Source organism: Notamacropus eugenii, chromosome 1 (genome assembly GCF_028372415.1).
Source record: "Notamacropus eugenii isolate mMacEug1 chromosome 1, mMacEug1.pri_v2, whole genome shotgun sequence".
NCBI classification, from domain to species: domain Eukaryota; kingdom Metazoa; phylum Chordata; class Mammalia; order Diprotodontia; family Macropodidae; genus Notamacropus; species Notamacropus eugenii.
In genome coordinates, this window is record NC_092872.1 from 613,614,530 (window position 1) to 613,638,211 (window position 23,682).

Genomic DNA, 23,682 nt, shown 5'->3' on the forward strand with positions numbered 1-23,682 from the left:
CTGAGAGTCAAACTATGATGAGACCCTCGGGCTGGGTTGGTAGATCAGAGTTTATTGCCCTTCTAAAGTCAGCATCTGCTTCCCCTAGCCTTTCCAGTTATACTTTCCTGGCACTGACACTGTTTACAAACAGGGATTTGTGGCAGAGCTGGTCCTATCTGGGCCCTTTAAGAGACAGTCACCAACTGGCAGAACAAAACAAAACAAAAAACCCTCCTGACTCTGAGTGGGCTTGAAGGGGCTTTCCAGCCCTAATTTGGGACCCACAACTTGCAGGAGCCCCACTGGATGGCTTAGAGTCAGGGAAGGAGAGGCCAGCTCTGGGTCTGCTGCTCATTCTATCTCCCATACTCTCTAGGGTTTTGTCTTTTCACATTCACCCTGGTGGCAGATCTATAGACTGGTGCCTCTCTAGCTCCCTCATTTATTCTGATTCTGCCACTACATTTCAGTCACAGATTTAGTACTAGAAAGAATCTTAGAAGTGAATGTCGTTTTATGAATGGGAAAACTGAGGTCTAGAGGGGCTAAGTGTTTTGCCCAGGTCACATAGCTAGTCCTTAGGGTCTGAGGTGGAGTTGGAATTCTCAGCCCAGTGTAGTATCTACTGCACAACCTAGCTGCTATCACCTCAACTTGCCCAATGGTTACTGTCTTTGTGATGGGGTGATGGGATCTGGGCAACGATGGGGCATGGGCCTTGGACCCAGAATTTTCAGCAATACTCATACCTCCATTGTTCACTCTCCTAACCCATTATTGGAAAAAAAACAAAACTTAAAAACTAATAAAACTTTCCATAACAAGACATATAAAAAAGAAAAAGAAAACAGCTGAGTCACTCAAAAGTGTGCAATATCCCTCCAGCCCAATTCTGAGTCAATTTACACCTATCCTCCCCAGTCATTTACATCCCCTATTACTGAGTCATTTGTTTCAACCCTGCTCCCAAGTCTCATGTGCTCTAGTCTCTTTTTCTCCAGTTTCCTAACTCATGCACCTTACTCTCCAGTTACTTACTCTCCACTTCCCAGGTCATTTACCTCCATCCTCCCTTCCCTAGTCATTTACTACCCCATTCAGTCTGTAATCACTTATTTCCCTGATTCCCCAGGCTCTCAGTCTTCAATCTGTTTCCCCACTAAGTCATCTACTCTTCTTCCCTCCATATTCATTCCCTCCCCTCCCCTCCCCTTCCCAGTCATTTATCCATCAGTCATTTACTCCCCCTACTTCCTATTGTTTAATTTCTAATAATTTACTAGGAGAAGCAATTTGGAAGGCTCCAAATCCTGCTTCTAGGTAGGACCTATGACCCCGGACAAGTCACTTAAACTCCTATAGTAAGTACCTTGTACTACTCCCTGAGGAGCTTCATAGAGCCTGGGCACTTTCTAAACTGTAGTGGGGAGAGTTCCCACCCTAGGAATGAGATTCTTGATATATTTGCATTTATTCTTTCTGTAGATGACTCCCAAATTGATCCAATTTACTTTTCTCTAATTCTTCTGACTCTCTAGTCATTTGCTGATTACATTCCCCAGTTATTTTCTCTATTCCCCATTTACCCCTTTTCTCCCTAATTATTTATTTCCACTCCCATTCCCCACATTCTTTAAGTCATTTATCCTTCCCTCAGCTTTCCAATTCCTCCCTACAGTCATTTACTTCCAGGATTCAATTTAATTCAACAGAGCTACTGCCTTGATTGGTGATTGCCTCTTCCGGATTAATATTTTAATAAAAACCCTAGCCATTCTATGCTGCTTTTTGCTCCTGCCTCTCAGGTGATTTCCCCTAGCTGCCCTTCTGGTCAATGCTTCTACAAACCCATACATAAACAGAATCTCCACTGATATACCCCCAAAGTGGCTCTTCAGCATCTGCCTGAAAACCCCAAGGAGAGAGATCCCACTGTTGTCTCCCCAGAGCCAAATCCACTTTTTGACAGATCTCATTGTTTAGGGGTTTTTCCTGACAGAGCTTATATTCACAACTTTGCAGCTCTTATATATTTCTCCTCTTTCGCCTTCCTTAGGGTCAAATGGAATAACAGTGTACACCTCAGATCCTAACGCTAAATTCATGCCTTGAGGCTGCAGGTTCCCCACCCCTGATCTAGCCTCTCTTCTGCATCACATTCCTTCAAATCCTTGAGGATTGGTATTATGTCCCTCCCCATCTTCACTTCTCCAGGTTCAACCAATTCCTTTAACTACATCTCATTTCTATGACTTTGGAGGAGAGAGCAGGGCAGATGACTTCACATAGCTCTGCCACACTTAAATTCAACATATTTGCAAGTCAAGATATGTCTCCTGATGTCCTTGATCCTCTTCATGGAACAACAACGTACACATGGGCTTAATTGCCTTCACCATCCTGGCTGTCCTCCTCTGCACACTTTTCAATTTATCTGTGTCCACCTCCCCTATTACTCTTAATGTCCTCCCATCCTCGTTTACCCTAGTTCTTCAGGTGCTTTATTGCTTCCCAATCCTTTCTGTTGAATTCTGGGCTCCATTTAGAATACTCTTCTTGGGCTGGCCATGTTAGTTTACAGGGAGACTTAGATGCTTCCTGGGATTTGATCATTTGAGAGTAGAAAATGGCATATTTTCCCAAGAAAAGGCCTATTATTTTATATAATAAAATAATTTTATTTTATAAATATTTATATTTATATAAATATAAATTTATTATTTATAATAGATAATATTTATTATAAATACGGGGAAATTTCCATGACTCTGTAATGTTGGGGTCATCCTATTGACTTTTTTCCTCTCCTGGCTCTTCCCCGTGCTGGTGCAGGTCCTTCCATTACAAATCTTCATTGTTCCTGAGCCTCAATGATAGCTTGATGCTGCATGTGGGGAAGGGAGAGGACCTGGCTGGAGAGGACAGGTTCCCTAATTAGCAAATACATTTTGGTTGTTGAATTCATTATTGCTGATTAATTGAATCCAGAGAATGAGTAGGGAAAGGATGGCTTAATTACACAATTAAAAAAATGTAAAATCTTGGCTGACAGGAGGAAGCTCTTAAAGTTGCAGAATGAAATAGGAACCCAGAAGACAGATATGGGTATCTTCACTAGTGTTTCACTATTTTTAACAACAGGGTACGTTAGATTTGATATGTCACCCTGAACCTTAAATTGGTCTAAATATCACTGCCAAGTGCTACAGTATTCTTCTTTTAAATGTTTATTTATTTTTAGTTTTCAACATTCATTTTCTTTTTTTTATTTATTTTTTATTTAACTTTTAACATTCATTTTCACAAAATTTTGGGTTCCAAATTTTCTCCCCTTTTGTCCCCTCCCCCCACCCCAAAACACCGAACATTCTAATTGCCCCTATCACCAATCTGCCCTCTCTTCTATCATCCCTCTCTGCCCTTGTCTCCATCTTCTCTTTTGTCCTATAGGGCCAAATAACTTTCTATACTCCTTTACCTGTATTTCTTGTTTCCTAGTAGCAAGAACAGTACTTGACAGTTGTTCCTAAAACTTTGAGTTCCAACTTCTCTTCCTCCCTCCCTCCCCACCCCTTCCCTTTGGAAGGCAAGCAATTCAATATAGGCCATATCTGTGTAGTTTTGCAAATGACTTCCATAATAGTTGTGTTGTATAAGACTAACTATATTTCCCTGCATCCTATCCTGTCCCCCATTACTTCTATTCTCTCTTTTGATCCTGTCCCTCCCCATGAGCGTCGACCTCAAATTGCTCCCTCCTCCCCATGCCCTCCCTTCCATCATCCCCCCCACCCTGCTTATCCCCTTATCCCCCACTTTCCTGTATTGTAAGACAGGTTTTCATACCAACATGAGTGTGCATTTTATTCCTTCCTTTAGTGGAATGTGATGAGAGTGAACTTCATGTTTTTCTCTCACCTCCCCTCTTTTTCCCTCCACTAAAAAATCTTTTGCTTGCCTCTTTTGTGAGAGATAATTTGCCCCATTCCATTTCTCCCTTTCTCCTCCCAATATATTTCTCTCTCACTGCTTGATTTCATTTTTTTAAGATATGAGCCCATCCTCTTCAATTCACTCTGTGCACTCTGTCTCTATGTGTGAGTGTGTGTGCGTGTGGTGTGTGTAATCCCACCCAGTACCCAGATACTGAAAAGTTTCAAGAGTTACAAATATTGTCTTTCCATGTAGGAATGTAAACAGTTCAACTTTAGGAAGTCCCTTATGACTTCTCTTTGCTGTTTACCTTTTCATGCTTCTTTTCATTCTTGTGTTTGAAAGTCAAATTTTCTTTTCAGCTCTGGTCTTTTCATCAAGAATGCTTGAAAGTCCTCTATTTCATTGAAAGACCAATTTTTCCCCTGAAATATTATACTCAGTTTTGCTGGGTAGGCGACTCTTGGTTTTAGTCCTAGTTCCTTTGACTTCTGGAATATCCTATTCTATGCCCTTCAATCCCTTAATGTAGAATCTGCTAGATCTTGTGTTATCCTGATTGTATTTCCACAATACTTGAATTGTTTCTTTCTACCTGCTTGCAATATTTTCTCCTTGACCTGGGAACTCTGGAATTTGGCCACAATATTCCTAGGAGTTTCTCTTTTTGGATCTTTTTCAGGTAGTGATCTGTGGATTCCTTGAATACTTATTTTGCACTGTGGTTATAGAATCTCAGGGCAGCTTTCCTTGATAATTTCATGAAAGATGATGTCTAGGCTCTTTTTTTGATCATGGCTTTCAGGCGGTCCCATAATTTTTAAACTGTCTCTCCTGGATCTATTTTCCATGTCAGTTGTTTTTCCAATGAGATATTTCACATTATCTTCCATTTTTTCATTCTTTTGGTTTTGTTTTGTGATTTCTTGGTTTCTCATAAAGTCATTGGTCTCCATCTGTTCCATTCTAATTTTGAAAGAACTATTTTCTTCATTGAGCTTTTGAACCCCCTTTTCCATTTGGCTAATTCTGCTATTTAAAGCATTCTTCTCCTCATTGGCTTTTTGAACCTCTTTTGAGTTAGCCTATTTTTCAAGGTGTTATTTTCTTCAGCATTTTTTTGGGTCTCCTTTAGCAGGGTGTGGACCTGCTTTTCATGCTTTTCTTTCATCTCTCTCATTTCTCTTCCCAGTTTTTCCTCCACCTCTCTAACTTGATTTTCAAAATCCTTTTTGAGCTCTTCCATGACCTGAGACCATTGCATACATATTTTGGAGATTTTGGGTACAGAAGCCTTGACTTTTAGGTCTTCCTCTGATGGTATGTATTGTTCTTCCTCATCCAAAAGGATGGAAGAAAATACCTGTTCATCAAGAAAGTAACCTTCTGTAGTCTTACTTTTTCTCCTTTTGTGGGCATTTTCTCAGCCAGTTACTTGACTTTTGAGTCCTTTGTCAAGAGGAGGGTATACTCTGGAGACCTGTATGTTCTGAGTTCCTCCAAGGTGGCACAATTAAGGGAGAGGAGTTTACTCCTTTCCTGGCCTGCACTCTGGTTTGGGAGCAACCACAAGCACTCTTTTCTGCCCAGGATCTGTGAGTAGAATTCCCTCTCCAGAGCCTCCACCAGTTCTACCAGACCATCCAGAGTTCCTCCTCAGCCTAGGGCTGCCACTCAGGGCTGAGATCCAGATCAGCAGTGCGATTTCCACAGGGGCTTTAGGCAGAGGGCTCCTAAAATGGATGCTGTGCTGCAGCAACTGCTGCTGCCCTAGGGCCACCCCGGGCCAGACTGAGTTCCCTTCTCATGTAGGTGAAAGAGCTTTCTCACTGACCTTTGAAGTTGCCTTTGGTTATTATGGGTTGAAGGATCTGGGAACCACCTGTTTCTGCCTGGAATTCCATACCCTGAGGCCTACTCCAGTCCTGTCCCTGCTGTGAATTGCACTCCGTGCCCCATGTGATAGACTTTTCCTGTCTGCCTGCCTTGGGCTGGAAATCTGTTTCACACTGTTCTTTTGTGGCTTCTGCTGCTCTAGAATTTGTTTAGAGCCATTTTTACAGGTATTTTATGGGCTATGGGGCAGAGCTTCTACAGGTCCATCCTTCTACTCTGCCATTGGACCGTCTAGGAATTGGCTCCTCTCCTTGGGGAGCAGCAGCTGGAGGGTGACGGGGTGGCACCCAAGCCTTCCTCTTCCCACCCACACTTTTCTTTCTGTACTTGAGACCTCAAAATCCCTGGTGATTTATTATCTCACTGCCTTCCTACTTCCCTCCCATTCCATCAAAATAGGTTCTTCTCTTTCAATCAATCAATCAATCTAAAAGCATTTATTAAATGCCATCTGTGGCATTTATGGGAATATAAATGGGAAATGGAAACATAAAGATAAAAATGGAATAGTCCTTGTTTTTGAGGAGAGTGCTTACTGTTAGGGAAGGAATGTGCACAGAAACAATTCTAAAAGTGTACCAAAGACAAACAAGATAAAAAATGGAGGAGAGAGACAGTACTAGCAGCTGAGCATTCAAGAAATATTTCATGTAGAGTGTTTCATTTGAGCAGAGTTTTGAAGGAAATAAAGGATTCCAGGAGGAGAGTGTGAAGATTGACTTATTTCCAGGGATGGGGATAGCCAGTTTAAAGGCCTGCAGATGGGAGATGGAGTACTGTATGTGAGGAACAGCAGCACTGTCAGTTTGACTGATAGTGTGTGGGAAGGGTAGTAAGGTATAAGAAGAGTGGAAAAGTAAACTGAGGCCAGGTTGTGAAGAACTTTAAAAGTCAGACTGAGGAGCTTATATCTAATCCTAGCTGCATTGGGAACCAGTGGATTTTATTGATTAAAGGAATGATGGTCACACCTGCACTTTAGGAAAATCTGATTAGGCTCTCTCTCCAGCTTTGGACAAGCCTAAGACTCATCTGCATTGTCTACACAACCATTCCAACTTTACCAGTTTTCTAGATGGGAGTTTAAACTTTGTAAAATGACTGAAGTTGAAATAATCACTTCCACAGATTGACATATTTTTAAATTCCATATATCAAAGCACAAACAACTTTTCTTTTTGGAAACTACCTCCAATAAAAAGATTTCAAAGTGGCTATATCTCTGTACAGAATAAAACAATTCAGCAGAAATTTAGTGAAAATTCACTGGTTACATCAGAGCACCCAAGAAGGCCTTCATTAGATCAGGTACAGATCTTGATTCTTGTGTTACACAAATTATTTATGAGCACCAAGAAATGTAAAACCCATTTTCTGACCTCATGAAGTTTACAGGAGAACTACTTGATAACAAATGTGAAACAATTAAAGAACAATGCATGTATTTGCTTGATGCTAGGGTGGGTGGATTAGACAGAAAGAGCTGCAGAGTTTTAAAAAGAGAGAGGTGAAAAGATTTAATTCTGCTATTTTTGAGATTTTACAGAGTATGTTTTTATCATCCTTTTACTGACTATGGGGTATATTCCATTTCTTCTAAGGGATTTTGTCCACAGTAGTATATGAAACAATCACTTGAATGAAAACTCACCCATTCCCATCCATTTAAGTTCACTGACATGCAAGATGTCAAAGTTTAATCTTTCCATTTTCTATTTTTTTCCACATCCAGCTTAGCTGTGGTTCATAGATCTTACATTCCAGGTTCCTATGTAATACTGACCTTTACAGCATCCGCCTTTCCTTTAGTCACCAAGCACATCCCCAGATGAGCTTCCTTTTCGCTTTGGTCCAATTGCCTCATTAGTATTGGAGCTACTTGTAGTTGTCCTCTGCTCTTTCCCAGTAGCCTGTTGGACACCTTCCGACCTAAAGGGCTCATCTTCTGGTGTCATATCTTTTATGATTTTAATACTCTCCATAGGGTTTTCTTGTCAAAGAAACTGAAGTGGTTTATATTTCCTTCTCTAGTGGATCACCTTTGTCAGAACTCTCCACTATGACCTGTCTATCTTGGGTAATCCGGCACAGCGTAGTTCATAATTTCATTGAACTACACAAATCCCTCCCTCATGGCTAGGAGAAAGCAGTGATCCAGGATGGGATATTACCCATACTCCTCCTTTTAAACAGATCTTGCCTCCTACTTCAACAAGAAAACAGTGACTATTTGCCATGAATTCTCTTCTCTTTGCACTTCTATATCTTAAGTTTTCTCTACAGCCTCCCTCTATATCCTCTGTTCCAATTTCTGAGAAAGGGTGGTTTTTATTCTTACCAAGTTTAATCCCTTTACCTGGGCTCTTAATCCCATCCTATCCCATTTCTTTTATAGCAGCATTTCTATATCCTACTCTCTCTCTTTATCTCCCTTCCCTCACCCTTTATCCACCAGTTCCCTTCCTATGAACTTGAAACAGGTTCTCATTTTCATTTGAGAAACTTTTACTTCACACATTCAAACTCTTAAACTCTCCTTTGATACCTCTCTTCCCCTTTCCTGAAAAACTCTTATAAAAATCATCTACCAGCAGTAGTCAGTGTTAGGATTGTGAAAAGGCAGGCACATTAATGCACTGTTAGTTGAGCTTTCAAATGAGCCAACCATTCCAGAAAGCAATTCAGAATTATGCTAAGAAACTGATTAAAATGTCCATATCCTTATCCAGACGTCCCATTGTTTAACACATACTTTAGGGAACTCAAAGACAGAAAGGTACATAACATAACAAAATATTTATAGACACCTTTTGTAACAGTGAAAGACTGCAAACAAGGGAGATGCCCAGTGATTAGGAAATGCCTAAATAAATCATGCTACATTAGTGAAATAGAATACTATTGTGCCAAAGGAAATAATAAATGTGAAGAATGCCAGGGGGTATGGGAAGACTTATATGAACTGATGCACAGTGAAATAAATATAATCTGGAAAGCAATGTACACAATTAGAACAACTTAAATGAAAACAATAAAGATCAAAACTGAATTCTGTGTAATTATAATGATCAATCTTAGCCCCAAAGAAGACAAGAGAAAATGTACCCTTCTCTCTTCTTTAAAGAGATATGTGTGTGCATATATTGATGGACTGAAATAATGGGTGAGCTAATTTTGATAAGTCGGTTTCCCTCCTCCCTCCTCTTTACTTCTTTAATGAGGGGTGATTTTCTGTGTAGAAGTGGAAGGATAGATTTAAAAATAAAAGTGTTGTCAAACAAAATATGACAATAATTATTAAAAAGAAAAAAAAGAAAATACATTTTCTGCCTGTTGTTTATAATTCATCTCCCACTTAATTCTCAATCCCTTGAAATTTGGCTTCTTAACCCACCATTTGACTGCAACTTCTTTCTCCAAGGGTGCCGACAGTCTTTTCTAACTGCCAAGTCTGATGGTCTTTCTCAGTCTTCATCCTTTCCAACTTCTCTTTGGTTTTTGGTCTTGCTGACTACCCTCTCCTCCTAGAAGTTCTCTTCTCTTACAACTTCAGTCACACTGTTCCCTCTTCTTTCCCTGGCCTGACGGCTTCTTCTCAGTCATCTTCACTGAAAAATCATCTACTTTCCCCTGCCTAGGCAGAGACATATTCCAGGGTTCATCACAATTGTGTCACTAAGTCTAAATAATTTTCTCAGCTTTCATATCCCCAGTTCTGCTTATTCCTCCCTCATCTCTTTCCTTAGCTCTAATTACACATCACCAACTGCCTACTGGACCTATCCACCTGGATGTCCCATAGTCAGTCAGTCATCAAGGATTCATTACTCTGTGTCAGGAACTTTGCTAATGGATTTAAAGAAAAGTAAAAGCATGGAAACTGATGAGTTCGCCAATTGAACCATAGTATTTCTAATTCAGCCTGTCCAAAACAGAATTTTTTTTATCTTTCTTGCCTAAAGCCACCCTTCTTTCTAATTTCCCTGTTTCTGTCAAAGGCACCATTATCCTTCCAAATACCCTATGTCCTCAGTTTTGGGATCATAAGATCATGGGATGCTTGATTTTGGAACAGAAGGGATTTTAGATACTATAAACTCCTCATTTTACAGATAAGAGAGAGATGATAGCCTATGCCCCAGTTCTTCCTCATTCTCTCACCATCTTTCACACAACATAGTTACCAATTTCATCACTTTCACCTTCACAACATCTAGTTTACCTATGTTCTCTCCATTCAAAGCTGATACCCCAGTTCGGGCCTTCATCACCTTTCACCTATTCCATAGAAATACCAAATCAATCCCCCCATTTTCATGACATCCCCTTTCTGATTCTTCCTCCATACAGCTGTGCAATTTATATTTGAAAAGTACAGGTCTGACCATGTCAATCTCGTGCCAATGACTCAGTTTTGCCTCTTGTATAAAATTCAAACTGCTCTGTTTGACATTTAATGGTCTTGACAATCTGACTCCAGCCTAGCTCATTCCAACATCATTCCACTTCACACTTTCCTTTTCCTCTACATCTTATCCATCCCCCCCCCATCCTTCCAAAAGCTGTCCCTAAAGCTGGGAATTCTCTTCCTACCTGTCATCTCTTTGAATACCTAACACACTTTAAGATGCTGCTTTCTATTTAAAACTTTTCCAGAACCAGCCGTTAGTGCTCTCCTCTCATACTCCTGTCAATTTGCTTTGTGTTTACTTTCTAAATAATTTGTATTTTCTTATCTGCAGCCTCTACATAGAATAGAAGCTTCTTGAAGATAAGAGGGATTTCATTTTTACCTTGGTGTACTCAACACCCACCACTGTGTTTTTGTAAGTACCTCTTCCCTCTTAGCAGAGGGCCTTACTTAAAACTTTCATGGGAAAAATTGGTGACATTTGTTGTGAGCTTACTCTTCTCCCTGACTCTAAGTTGAAATATTTTTCAGTTGAAATATTTTAGCTATTTAAATTAAAATATTTTTTTTCTTTTGCTCATTAAAGGGGTCATTCCCTGACTACCCTAAAGAGGCCTATTCACTGAGTGGGAGTTATCTCACTCTAAGTGACTACCTGAATAGGCTTTAGCCTAGAGAAACCAAGGCCTCCCATTGCATCCTGGGCCATTTGCAATCATCCTAATGGATATCTGTTCACTGGATTCAGATTATTCTGGAGGAAAAGTGAGGCTGGAGACCCACACAGCCCTCCCTCACTCAGAACAAAGTCAAGTGCAAGTCATGTCATCATTTCTCTGATGTCATGGTCTTTGAAAACAAGCGACAAACACAACAACAACAACAAATTGAAACCTCTCTTGTCATCATTCTCCATTCTCTCCTTCTTTGCCTCAGTCTAGATAGCAGGTAGTTGGCTCATTGGACAGAGTTCTGAGTCTGGAGGTGGGAAGGCTTGAGTTTAAATTTGACCTTCTACACTGACTAGCTGTGTGAATCTAAGAAAGTCATTTAACTTCTCTCTCAGTTTCCATATCCATAAAATGAAGATAGTAATAGCACCTACCTGTACAGTTGTAGATGAAATGAGATAATATTTGGAAAGAACACTTTCCATAACGCAGTTTGCCTCATCTATTGACTCTTCTTTTCATTTGAATGCTTTGAGATCGTTGTAGGGTTTTTCATTGGCCTGATTTCAATATTGTTGTGTCTCAGAAAATAGGGAGGCTTGAGGAGAGGGAAAGAGGCAGGAATAGGAACAGCTCAGCAGAACAGTCAGAGCACATACAAGATTTATCAATGAAGTTCTCTGACTTATATGAGTGCCCCCAAACAGTTGTTGTAGTTATAATGGAAAGGGCACTTTCCAAATATTATCTCTGATATTATGAAATCATCTACAACTGTACAGGTAAGCGCTATTATCTTCATTTTGTTGTGCTTTGCTTTATTGTGCTTCATAATTTTTGCATTTAATTAAATTAATTTAATTTAATCCCTTTGCATTTTTTACAAATTGAAGGTTTGGAGCAACCTTGCTTGGAACAAATCTATCGGTGCCATTTTCCCAACAGTGTGTGCCCACATTGTATCTCTGTGTTACACTTTGGTGATTCTCACAATACTTCAAACTTTTTCATGATTATTCTATCTGCTATGGTGATGTATGATCGGTGATCTTTGAGGTTGCTATTATAATAGTTTGAGGGCGCTTATATAAGTTGGAGAACTTCATTGATAACTCCTTTGTGTGCTCTGACTGCTCTGCCGACCTGTTCCTGATCTTACCTCCTTCTCTCTCCTCAGCCCTTCCTATTTTCTGAGACACAACAATATTGAAATTAGGCCAATGAATAACCCTGCAACGGCCTCTAAGCATTCAAATGAAAGGAAGAGTCAATAGATGAGGCAAACTTCATTATTGCTTTATTTTAAGAAATTGGCACAGCCACTCCAGCCTTCAGTAACCATTGCCCTGATCAGGCAGCAGCCGTCAGCATCGAGGCAAAACCCTCCACCAGTAAAAACACATTAATACTTGCTGAAGTTCAGGGAGTTAGCAATTTTTACAACACAGTATTTTGTAATTAAAGTAGCCACATTTCTTTAGGCATAATACTGTTGCATACTTTAGACTACAATATACTGCAAGCATAGCTTTTATATGCACTGGGAAGACAAAAATTCATATGACTAGCAATAAAGTTGTGGTCTGGAATAGAACCTGCAATATCTCAGATATGTTTGCATAAATATTCACTATTAACTCTGTCTCTGGTGAAAACCCCTCACTTCTCACCAAGACCAATCCCTCTACTTGTACCCTTGATCCCATTTACTCCTGTGTTCTTCAGCAAATTGTGCCTGGATTCATCCTTTCTCTCTAATCTTCAGTCTCTTGTTATCTACTGACCCCTTTTCTGTTGCTTACAGATATGTCTATAACTCCGTCGTTCTTAAGAAGTGTTCACTTGACCTTACCATCCCATCAGACTATACTCCTATAGCGCCTTCCTTTCATAACCAAATTCCTAGAAAAAGACTTCAATATTCCTGGCCTCTTCTCCTTTTACTTCTTATAATCTCACTTCTGATTTTATCAACCCAAACTGCTCTCTCCAAAGTTATCTATCACCTCTTAATTGATAAATTGGGTAAACTTTTCTCAGTCTTAATCATTCTTGATAGTTCTATAGCATCTTGGACTGTTAACCGCTCAATCTTCCTGGATATTCTTTGGGTTCCATGACATTGCTGTCTCCTTGTTCCCATCCTATCTGTCTACCCCAGTTTTCTTCATTGTCTTTTACTAGGTCATCATCCAGCCTTGCCCCTAAATATGTGTATACCTCAAAGCTTTATCCTGGGCTTTCTTTTCTCTCTCTCTCTCTTCATATAAATATACATGTATGTGTATAGGTATACAGAAACAAAAATGGACTTTCTTGTTTATGTACAATATTTCATTTCCCATCTGCGTGCCTTTGCCTGGGTTGTTCTTCAAGCAGGGATGTGCACCTTTCCTCAAATCAGCTATTCAATCCACAAACATGGATAAATAAGTGCTTATTATGAGCTAGGTACCATGTTAAATGGTGGAGATACAAATAAAGTACATGGTCTGAGATGATCATCCCAGCTTCCACTTAATCTGATGAATGGGGACTCCAGAGCATTACTACTACATGCCCTTAACACTTTGGGTATACTCCTGAGAGTGAAGGGGTTGTTTTTCTAGCCCTATTGATATAAGCCCCCATTCTCATATGATTCCAGGAATGATTATGGATTGTCAGTTTAGATGGTCAGCCCTATGTAGTTTTTAGAAAGGCAAATTTAATAAGGTGGTACAGTAGGAAAAACTGGCAACAAATATTCCTACAAAAGTCTATAACACATTTTCCCACATGCATATGTAGAATCTATGAGAAAACTGGCTCAAAGGACAGTCAGGTGGTGCAGTGGATAGAGCATTGGCCCTGGAGTCAGTAGGACCTAAGTTCAAATCTGACCTCACACACTTGATGCTTGCTAGCTGTGTAACCCTGAGTAAATTACTTAATCCTGATTGACTCACCAAAAAAAAAAAGTGGTCTCAAGTTTAGAGAGCACATGTGACAAAAGGTTAACTCACAGTTCTGGGTTTCTGGAGTTTCCTTTCTCCCCTTCATGAGGTACTTAAGGAATTTTCCTTTAAGCATGATATTATTTCTTAACTGGAATTTTGTAAAGCTGTCAATATGCACTCAGTCTGCCTCAGTTGCCTCACTCAGAACCATTGTTCTAGGAATGCTGATGTAAAGATGGGAAGTTCTTCAGACCTCCAAAGTCCCCACGTTCTTCTCTAATAGCATCTGGTGGGGGGGCGGGGGGGAGGCAGAGGGGAAGGTGGGAGCAGGAAGGAAAGGTGGCCAAAGATTAGGTCAGAGTGCTCACCTTCTGCCTCAAGCAGCTCCTCAGCCAGCTTAGTTCAAAGACTTTTCTCCTCATTTTCTTTTTCCTGCAATCTGAATCTCTCAGTTTTGCGTTAGCCTTGTTCAATGGTGTCATGCTCATTGACTTAGAAAATCACATATTAACATCATCTATGTTTATACTTGTTTTTATTTATTTCACTAAATATTTACCAATTACGTTTTAATCAGGTTTCTGTCATGCCACGCTATGGAGTATTGGTTAGCCCAATGTCTGACACGTGTAGGCTAGTTTATAGAAAACTTACTGGTCATGACAAAGATTCCTCTACCAATGTGAAGACTTCCTGTTGGACAGTCACTTAGTTCATTTAGTGGCTCATCAGAGACATCTAAATTGAGCCTTTTAAAAATAATTAGTTATAATTATATTACATTAGAATGCGTCTGACTGATCAAATTTAGTCATGTTCACACCTGGTTAAAGTTCTAGGGAGTAGTATTTTATCGTTTACCTTAGGTAGGGCAGAGTAATTGATCTCCTGACTCAATGATCTTCCCCTCCTCCTCTTACAAGGCAAAAACATGCTCTTTATTCATGCAAATAGCCATATACACATGTTACATCTTCAGCTAAGTGGAAAGTAATGTTACCCTCCATTTGGGCACACAGGGGGTAGGGGGAGACTGTGGGAAGACCTTCTATAGAAGATAAAATTTGAACTGAGTCATGCTAGGAACTGGAGGTGATGCAGGTAATCATGAGGTGATGAAGGGGAATATCCTAGGCTCTGAGGACCTCCACTTCATGGAATCCCTAGTTCCTTTCATCTCAAGTTCCATCTCCTACATGAAATATTTGGAAGTTCTGCTTCTACCAGGTGCTAGTTCCTTCTCCATCATAGAAAATTGTTTTTTATTTATTATATAGATTATGCTAGGAGGTTCAGGAAGCCTTCCAAAGCCCAGATATCAGCATGAAGCAAATGATTGACCTGTCAAAAGCAAGGCATTTAAAGGAATAAATTTACTTAGCTTAAAGGATACAGTTCTAGAACACAGAGCAAGAACATATTTTTACTAGACCTTGTTGTGGTCTAGTAAACACTGATCCAGCACTTAGCATAGTACCTTGTATACAGACACACACACACACACACACACACACACACACACACACACACACACACACACACACACCTTAATAAATGTTTATTGACTGACTGATCTCCTCTTGTTTCCCTTTCTCCCCAAACAGTGTCAATAGTAGTTGGCATGATGCACAGATCTGAATGGGCACCTTGAGCCCTGTGCTGGGCAGTTTCATATGCATGTTTGTAGGGGTGATGAAGGTGAAGGTGGAAATACTATCAGATACCACATCACTAGGACAAAACTGTCACTTCTACATGAAACAAAGGCACTTCTGTGTTCTTACTGTCTCCTTGGGAAGGGACACTGTACATCAGTAACCCTTGAATTTCCAGTGATTTTTTACCCCTTCGGCTGTGTTCTCTAGGGATTTCCCCTTTGAAATCTTATCTTTTTTTCTTCTGATCAACTTCTTCTCTTGTTGTGTTTACAGGCCTGCCCATACATATGTCTGTCTCATGTGTAAATGGCCTTTGCTTAATACAATGTAAATTTCTTGAGGTCAGAGATTCTTGGTGATGGTGGTTTTTTTCCTTTGGGTCCCCAACACCTAGAACAATGTCTGGTGATGGTAAGTGCCTAAAAAATATTTGTTGAATGGTCAACTGACCCTTATATACTAATTGAATTGAACCAATCAGTCAACTAGTATTATTAAGTGCCTTCTATGTGCCAGGCACTGTGTTGAGCATTGGGAATCTAAAGAAAAAGGAAAAGAGTTCCTGCTCTCAAGTGTAATGTTAATGTAAGGTTAATGGTGGATAGGGGAAAGAGTTAAAGATCTTCCCCACCCATTAAGAGGCCTCAGATACTTTTTGTTAATTTCTAATGAGGCAGATCATGCCCTCCAGCCCTGAAAAGAGTATATATACTCTCAGGTGAGGTTTTGCTTTGGGGCTTAGTTTTTGGAAGAAGGTTCATGTTCCAGATGAGACTCTGGACAGTCATTTTAAGTAGCCCCCTCCCTTTAAAAACCAGTTATTGGTGCTTCTCTCTCTGGTAATGACATATGTATTATCTATGGTCAGACAGTTGGAAGCCCTGTCTGTTGGTCTTTCTGTTTGTAATTTCTGCTTGTAATTTCTGTTTATATTTCTCTGAAGTTCAGGGTGCTGACTTTTCTCCCTGAACTAAGTGAATGATATATGTGCTTGATTAAAGTAGATTGTTGACCCCCTCAAAAGTTGCTTTCCTTTTAGAAAAACAGATCTAAGAACCTGTAGCAGTCCCTTCTGTGTATGCTGGGGTTCTGATACATCAAGGAACTCACATCCTAATGGGGTAGACAACATGCAAATAGCTGTGTTGAAACAGGATAAAGATGATAAATTGGCAATAACTTTAGAGGGAAGGTACTAAGATGGTACACCCCCTCACCAACTCTGGGTAACCTCATTTCATAGGTCTAGGGAAGTCCCAGGGGTTGAAACTCTCTCTACCAATGTAGGTCAGCACCTTCTTGCCAATTTATAGTTGTTGCAAAGGGCTGGACTCAGCTTAGATGATTAGAATATTCTTGTTCCCAGAGAAGCTTCAGCAAGAGATGGCATGAGAGAAGCATGCTGTGAGGATCCTGGCAGCAGTTTTGGGGGTGTGCATGCACAAAGAGGCCAAGAATATTGTGAATAATTAGTTAGCAAGAATATGTTCCAGTCAGAGGGAACTATTATTTGATTATAATTTTGATTATAATTAATTTGATTAACAATAATTATTTGAATGATATCTAATAATAGTTAAGTATCATATATTTAAATGTTGCACAATTTTGAAGAAGCCCTTCATCACACTGAGAAAGTCTCCTCTGGGTCATTTATGAGAAGACTTGGACAAAGATTGCTCAAGGTGAGAAAGCATGGACAGACTGTGGTCTGCACTGTTGAAGGGAGCACTCACATCAGTGACAGTGTAGATCCATTGAAATAATGAAGTAAGTAATCATTTCATCCTTAAAAAGATAGAGGTAGTGATGAGGGAAACTGGTAGGCTAGATCCAATTTTGCTCAACTAAGACTACTACTTGTTGAAGTAGAAATGCTGAGAACATTGGGGGCAAATAATCATTCCATCATAGAGGTCATGATAGAAAGGGAAGCCATAGGTCATTGGATATGTACCCTAGATTTTAGAAAGATCACGTTTCAAGAAGGGGTGAGGAACCTGCAACCCCAAGGCCACATGTAGCTGCAGGTTCCCTACTCCTGGTTCAGAGAAATTATAAGCAAAATATAACAGGCCTTTATATATTGAAAGAGAAGTCTACTGAAAAGGGAAAGGGAGTCTTCTAGTACGAAATTCCACATTCATAAGTAGAAATAATTCTGAAGACGAGAGAGAGAGAGAAATCTACCTAGAGGCACCAGTAGGTCTACATGGGCTATTCATGCTATCTTTGCCATATAGAATAAGATGGAAAGGTGTGTACTAACCTATAGTACAGTTTGGTATATTTGGAACAGGTTGCCCTGACCTCAAAGAGCAGTAATGACTGGCTCAATGCCAGCACAGAGGGGTCTTTAGTAGAAGTCCACAGAGTTGTCCTCTACCAGATCCTTTTCAACAATTTTATCAATCACTTGGGTGAAACTAGAGAGGCATGTTCATCCAATGTACCATTGACACCCAGGCGGTATAGAGGAATGAGTACTCAACCTGAGTCAGAAAGCCCTATGTTCAAATCCAACCTCAGATACTCACTAGATATCTGACCCTTGGCAGATCATTTAAGCTCTGTCTTCCTCAGTTTCCTCCTTTGTTCAATGGGGATAGTAATTGCACCTATCTCCCAGGTTGTTGTGAAGATAAAATGAGATAATATTTTTAGCTATTGTTAGTGTTTGCCTGTTAGTCTATCATGTCTGATTCTTTGTGACCCCTTTTGGGGGTTCTTGGAAAAGATACTGGGGCGGTTTGCCATTTCCTTTTCCAGCTCATGAGGAAACTGAGCAAACAAGGTTAAGTGACTTTCTCAGGGTCACACACCTAGTAAGCGTCAGAGGCTAGATTTGAACTCAGGAAGATGAGCCTTCCTGACTTTAGGCTGGCTGTCTATTCACTGCTCTACCTAGCTGCCCTTATTATTATTAGTGAGTGATAAAAATTATAGTAATAGTAACAGCAACAATGTTAGTGGGCAAAACCAGAATCCACAAAGATCTCCAAGACAGACTGAATCAAATAAGATGAGTTGTAGTTGACTTAACTCTAAGACTAATTTGGGTTATAAACAATGAAAGATCACAAGTATCAGATGGTGGAAACATATGAAATATATGATAATTCTCATGAAAAGCATCTGATGCTTTTAATGGACTGCAAATTCAATATGGAACAACAGTATAACCTGGCAACCACAAAAGCTACCACTCTCCTTGGCTTCATTTAGGAGGACACAGTATTCAGACCAAAGAATCTCCTAGTTTCCTCCACTTTTCCCTGGCCACATCTCTACAGTGATGTCCAGCTGTGTGCACTATATTTTTGGGAGGGACTCAGCTGGTGCAGACTGTAGCCAGAAAAATGTGAGCAGAATGATGAAAGGATTGAAGCACATCCCATATGAGGATGGATTGAAGGAACTGTCTTAGAGAGGACAGAAGACCAATATACAAGCTTGTTTGTCAACATAGAAGAGGAAGAAGAATTTTCCCAGAACTAGGAGCAATGAATTAAAGTTGGGAGAGAAAAGCATTGGGTTGATGTAAATAGGGATGGTATAAAGGAAAAGTCTTAACAAACTGTATTGTCTAGAAGGAGAAGGGACACAAGAGGAAGTGGATTTCCCCCTCACTGGATATATGAAAAAAAGACACTTTCTCTGCATACAGAGAAAGAAGTGATAAATAGAAGTATGTATAGCATAATTTTACATATATATGTATGTATACATATACATGCTTACACATATATACAAAGATACATATGCACATATGTATATTGTGTATACATGTATAGATGCTATGTGTGTATATATGTGTGTGCGTGTGTGTGTGTATCTATTTGTGTCTAATGGTAGCCATGTCTAGGCTGGGGGGGAGGAAAAAAAAGACAAATTTATACAATACTTTTATTATATATTTAGAAGGATTAGCAAGTTGTGCACAATAGATTTGCAGTTTCATGTGCAAACATCTTTTCATTATACTATATTATGAAATGCTTGTTTTAGTCCATAAATTAAAAATAAAATTAATTTTTTAAAAAGTAGAGGTTGGATGACACATGATATTAGGGCCTCTGAAGTCTTTTTCGACTCTTAGACTACTTTTTTCTCTCTGTATGATTTGAATGAGGGCAGTTTGTTCAGTTGCTGACCCCTGGAAAGATCAGCAGTGTAGAGGGAATGAGTGCTGGGACTAGGTGAAGGTTGGAAGATTCTACTAGTGCTTTGAATCCTGAAATTGCTTGCTGAATCCCAGCACCATGGTGACTTGTTTTTAATGTTTAATAACATTGTGGAGTTTCTCTTGAACGAGCAGAAAATAGGTTGTTGAAAGCACCCCTCTAGTGTGCCTTCATATCTCATGCATGGAAAAGGACTGGGCCTGTGAATTCATGGGTATACAGAACTCCCCAATTAGGAAACTCCTTCTACCCGAGAAGGTCAGCACCTTCTCTGCACCTTATGAAGTTGCCTATAGCATTGAGAGATTCAATGACCTTCTCAGGCCTAAAATGGCAGTATGGCTCAGAGATGGCTATTGAACGCAGGTCATCATGCCATGCTGCCTTTCCTACCTTATCTTGTATATGAGGACACTGACATGGATATATGATATGATGAATATGATATATGGTATAATGACAAGGATGATGATGGAGATTATTTAAACACAGAGTGAATGCTGTGAAATTACTTTAAAATTGTGTTAAATATTTTGTGCAGTCAGTATTGCATTTAAAAAAGTATATGTTTCAGAAAAGATACAAGTTTTTAGAAGTCATTTCTAGGGAATGATCTTCCTTAAAGATAAAAGTGTATGTTCAAAGCAGTTTAGAAAAAGGACCTGTTGCTAGGGCAACTTTCACTTCTAAGGGAAACTATCACATGTAATTTATAGGAAGCTAGAAAACTTTTGGGGAAGTAGGGAGCTTTTCTAGCCTTTTAAAGAGAGGGTGGGGAATTACTTGCTTGCAGTTTGAAGAAAACATTCACAGGGGTTTTCTAGAGGCTTTATGTGTTCCTTAGTTCAGTCTCGATGTGGCAGAGGTGGAAACTCGCTGCTCTCAGGTAAAGGCAAACTGCTGGGAAGTTGTTTGACACTAAACTGTCTACAGATTTGACTCTCTCTAATATGAATAGAAATTCTAAGATAAAAGACTTTGGGTGGGTTAGAGAGGAGGTTCTAATCAAGTCTGAGAATCAAAGTAGGGTTAAATGAAAATGATATAGTTGATAATAATGGAATTATTCTATATTATAGAATGATATTAATGAATAGATTCACATGTGTTATTTCTCCAAAAACTTGCTCTGTCATTTTATATATGTGTATACACATATATCCATATATGTGTATGTATTTTTTAGAGGCAGCATGTTATATAACATAGAGAGCTGACCTCAAAGCTAAGAAGACCTGGGGTCTGCATCAGTACACCTTGACTCTAGAAAAGTTAGTTAACAAGTCAGTGCTCTAGATAGCTCCTTAAAATTAGGACACAGAGAAATACTAATCTGCCCTGGTCAAGGGAGTTCCCTTATTAGGATTCTCTTTGCCAATAACATCATAGGTCAAGTCTAAACTTATCCTTATCTTTATCCTCATATGTACATCTATCTAATTAAAGGACTCTTCCTGGGCATAAGTAATTGAGGCACTACCCTTACTCTCTCCCTCTTCGCAGGATGTTTTTATGATTTAGACATATGGTCTAAATGCACACGGTCTATACCAAGTTTAAACTTGGGTGATCCTGGATGCTAATGAGATGCAATCTCACATTCTTTGGCTTAATTTTTTTGTACCAATGCCACCAGGGGAAAGAGTCACTTATAACTGAGATTGATATTAATATCCAGGATATTTTTAATTGTTGAGAAGGGAAGTAAAAATGGTACTCAAAATCTGCAAATTGAAAGCTTCTTTCCACCCCCAAATAATAGAAATGCTAAGAAATGTAAAAGGCTCAACAGTATAGCTTGACAGAAAGACTTAAAATAGGACTCAGTAACTTAACACAACTATTAGTAATATTCTCTTTGAAAGTTAATATTTAAACCTCATCAGAACAGAAACTAGTTTTTTGGGATTGTTGCATAGACATGTTAGTTCTGCATTGTTTAAATCACCCCTCATCTATGTCTTTGGGCAAAAAGATCTAGGCTTGTGCTCAGTCTCTTATTGGTCACTGTCCTCTGCAAGCATGCCATAGTAACTGCCGAGGTCTCATTTTCTACCAGTCACCTCTGACCAAAAGATGCAGGGCCTTCTAACCTATCTAACTCACAAGTTCTCCTCTAAGCCTGGAAATGCCCAGCTTGGATGAATATTTGTTCAACTAAGATCAAGAAAAACAAACAAAAATAATGGTTGCAAAAATTCAGGTTTAGGATCAGCAACATAAGACATGTGCTTTATCTACTGTGTGCTCATGGCTTAAATGGAGAGCGGGAGGTCTTGTGAACATGTTCATCCAGTTAAGTGATAGACTCAACATCTAGAATAAGGGGTAAGAATGGGGCAAAAATGGCTAGGAGAATGATATATCAATAGACAGTCAGCATGTTCCTGAGTATACATACAATTAGTAGGTAGTTGGCAATATCAGGCTTCCCAGAGATAATTGTACAAGGCATGCAATAAGTATGAAGCACCAAGTTATCTCACCAGTCAGCGTTGTTGGTTGAAGTATTAAGACAACAAAGAGTGACAGACTGGAAAAGAAAAGAAAATCCTTCAATCTATAGCGTCTAAGAAAAACATCGAAAAAACCAAGATATACAAAATAAAACTGAAAGGATAAAACAAACAAAACAAAGCATTACTATGCATAGATTCCAAAAAAATGAGGAGTTGCAAACGTGCTATATAACAAAGCAAAAACAAACATTTAAAAATTAAAAAGGATAAAAAAGGAAAGTATATTATATTGAAAGAAACCATACACAATAAACCAATAGTGGCAACAAACTTATATGCTCCCAAAGCCTTAGCATCCAAATTCATAGAAGAAACTGTTTCTGTGCTAACAAGACATAAGTAGCAACAAATAATGACAGGAAAGAAAAGAGATGATGTGCAACTGAACAAATTGCTGGAGAAACTAGAGTTAAAAGACTTATGACATTTTCTAAATGGGATAGCAAGAGAATATACATATTTCTTAGTATCATACGGAACTTTTACAAAAATTGTCCTAATTCCAGGGTGCAGAGATATTACAAATAGATGTAAAAAGATGCAGAAATAATTAATATATCATTTACAGACCATAACACAATAAAAATAGTAATTGGTTCAGGGACAACAAATAAAAGATACAGACCCACATGCGTACTTAACAATGAAATCCTAAATAATGAATGTGTCAAAGAACAAATCATATAAAAGATTAATAACTATGTAAAAGAAAATGATAATGATGAAACAAGATACCAAAATTTCTGGGATGCAGCCAAAGTTGTTCTCAGAGGGAAAAATCATGTCCTCACAAACATACATTAATATAATAGAGAAAGAGAAGATAATGAATTGAATATTAATTTAACACAAATTAGAAAGCCAACCAATAAAGAAACCTAAAATAATCACAAAAGAAGAGATATTAAAATTGAAATAAAAATAGATTAATTATAAGCAAGAAAAACCATAAAAATGGTAAATAAAACTAAAACCTGGTTCTCTGAAAAGACTAATAAAATTGATAAACCCTTAGCTAATCTGATTAAAAAGAAGAAAGTAGAACATCAAATCAATAAAATTGCAAATGAGCAAGATGAAATTGCAGCAAAACTAGAAGAAATAAAAAAAATAATCGGAGCATATTACGCATAATTATATGCCAACCAGACTGAGAACACAAAAGGAACAGATGAATAGCTTCAAAAATATAAAATACCTTACTAAAAACACCAGACAGAGATCTTACATAATCTAATCTCAGAAAAGAAAATAGAAATAGCTGTAAAGGAACCAATGGTGATTTTGGGGATGGGGGGGTGATGTGTGCATGTGTGGTGGGAGAGAAATACCTTCTGGATTCTATCAAACTTTAAAAAAATTTTTGGTACCTATATTCAAAAAATAAATTTCAAAATTGAGAAAGAAAGCATTCTACTACAATTCTTTTATGAGACAAATATAGTCTTAACATCTAAACCATGGCAAAAGAAAACACAGGGTGGGGGGA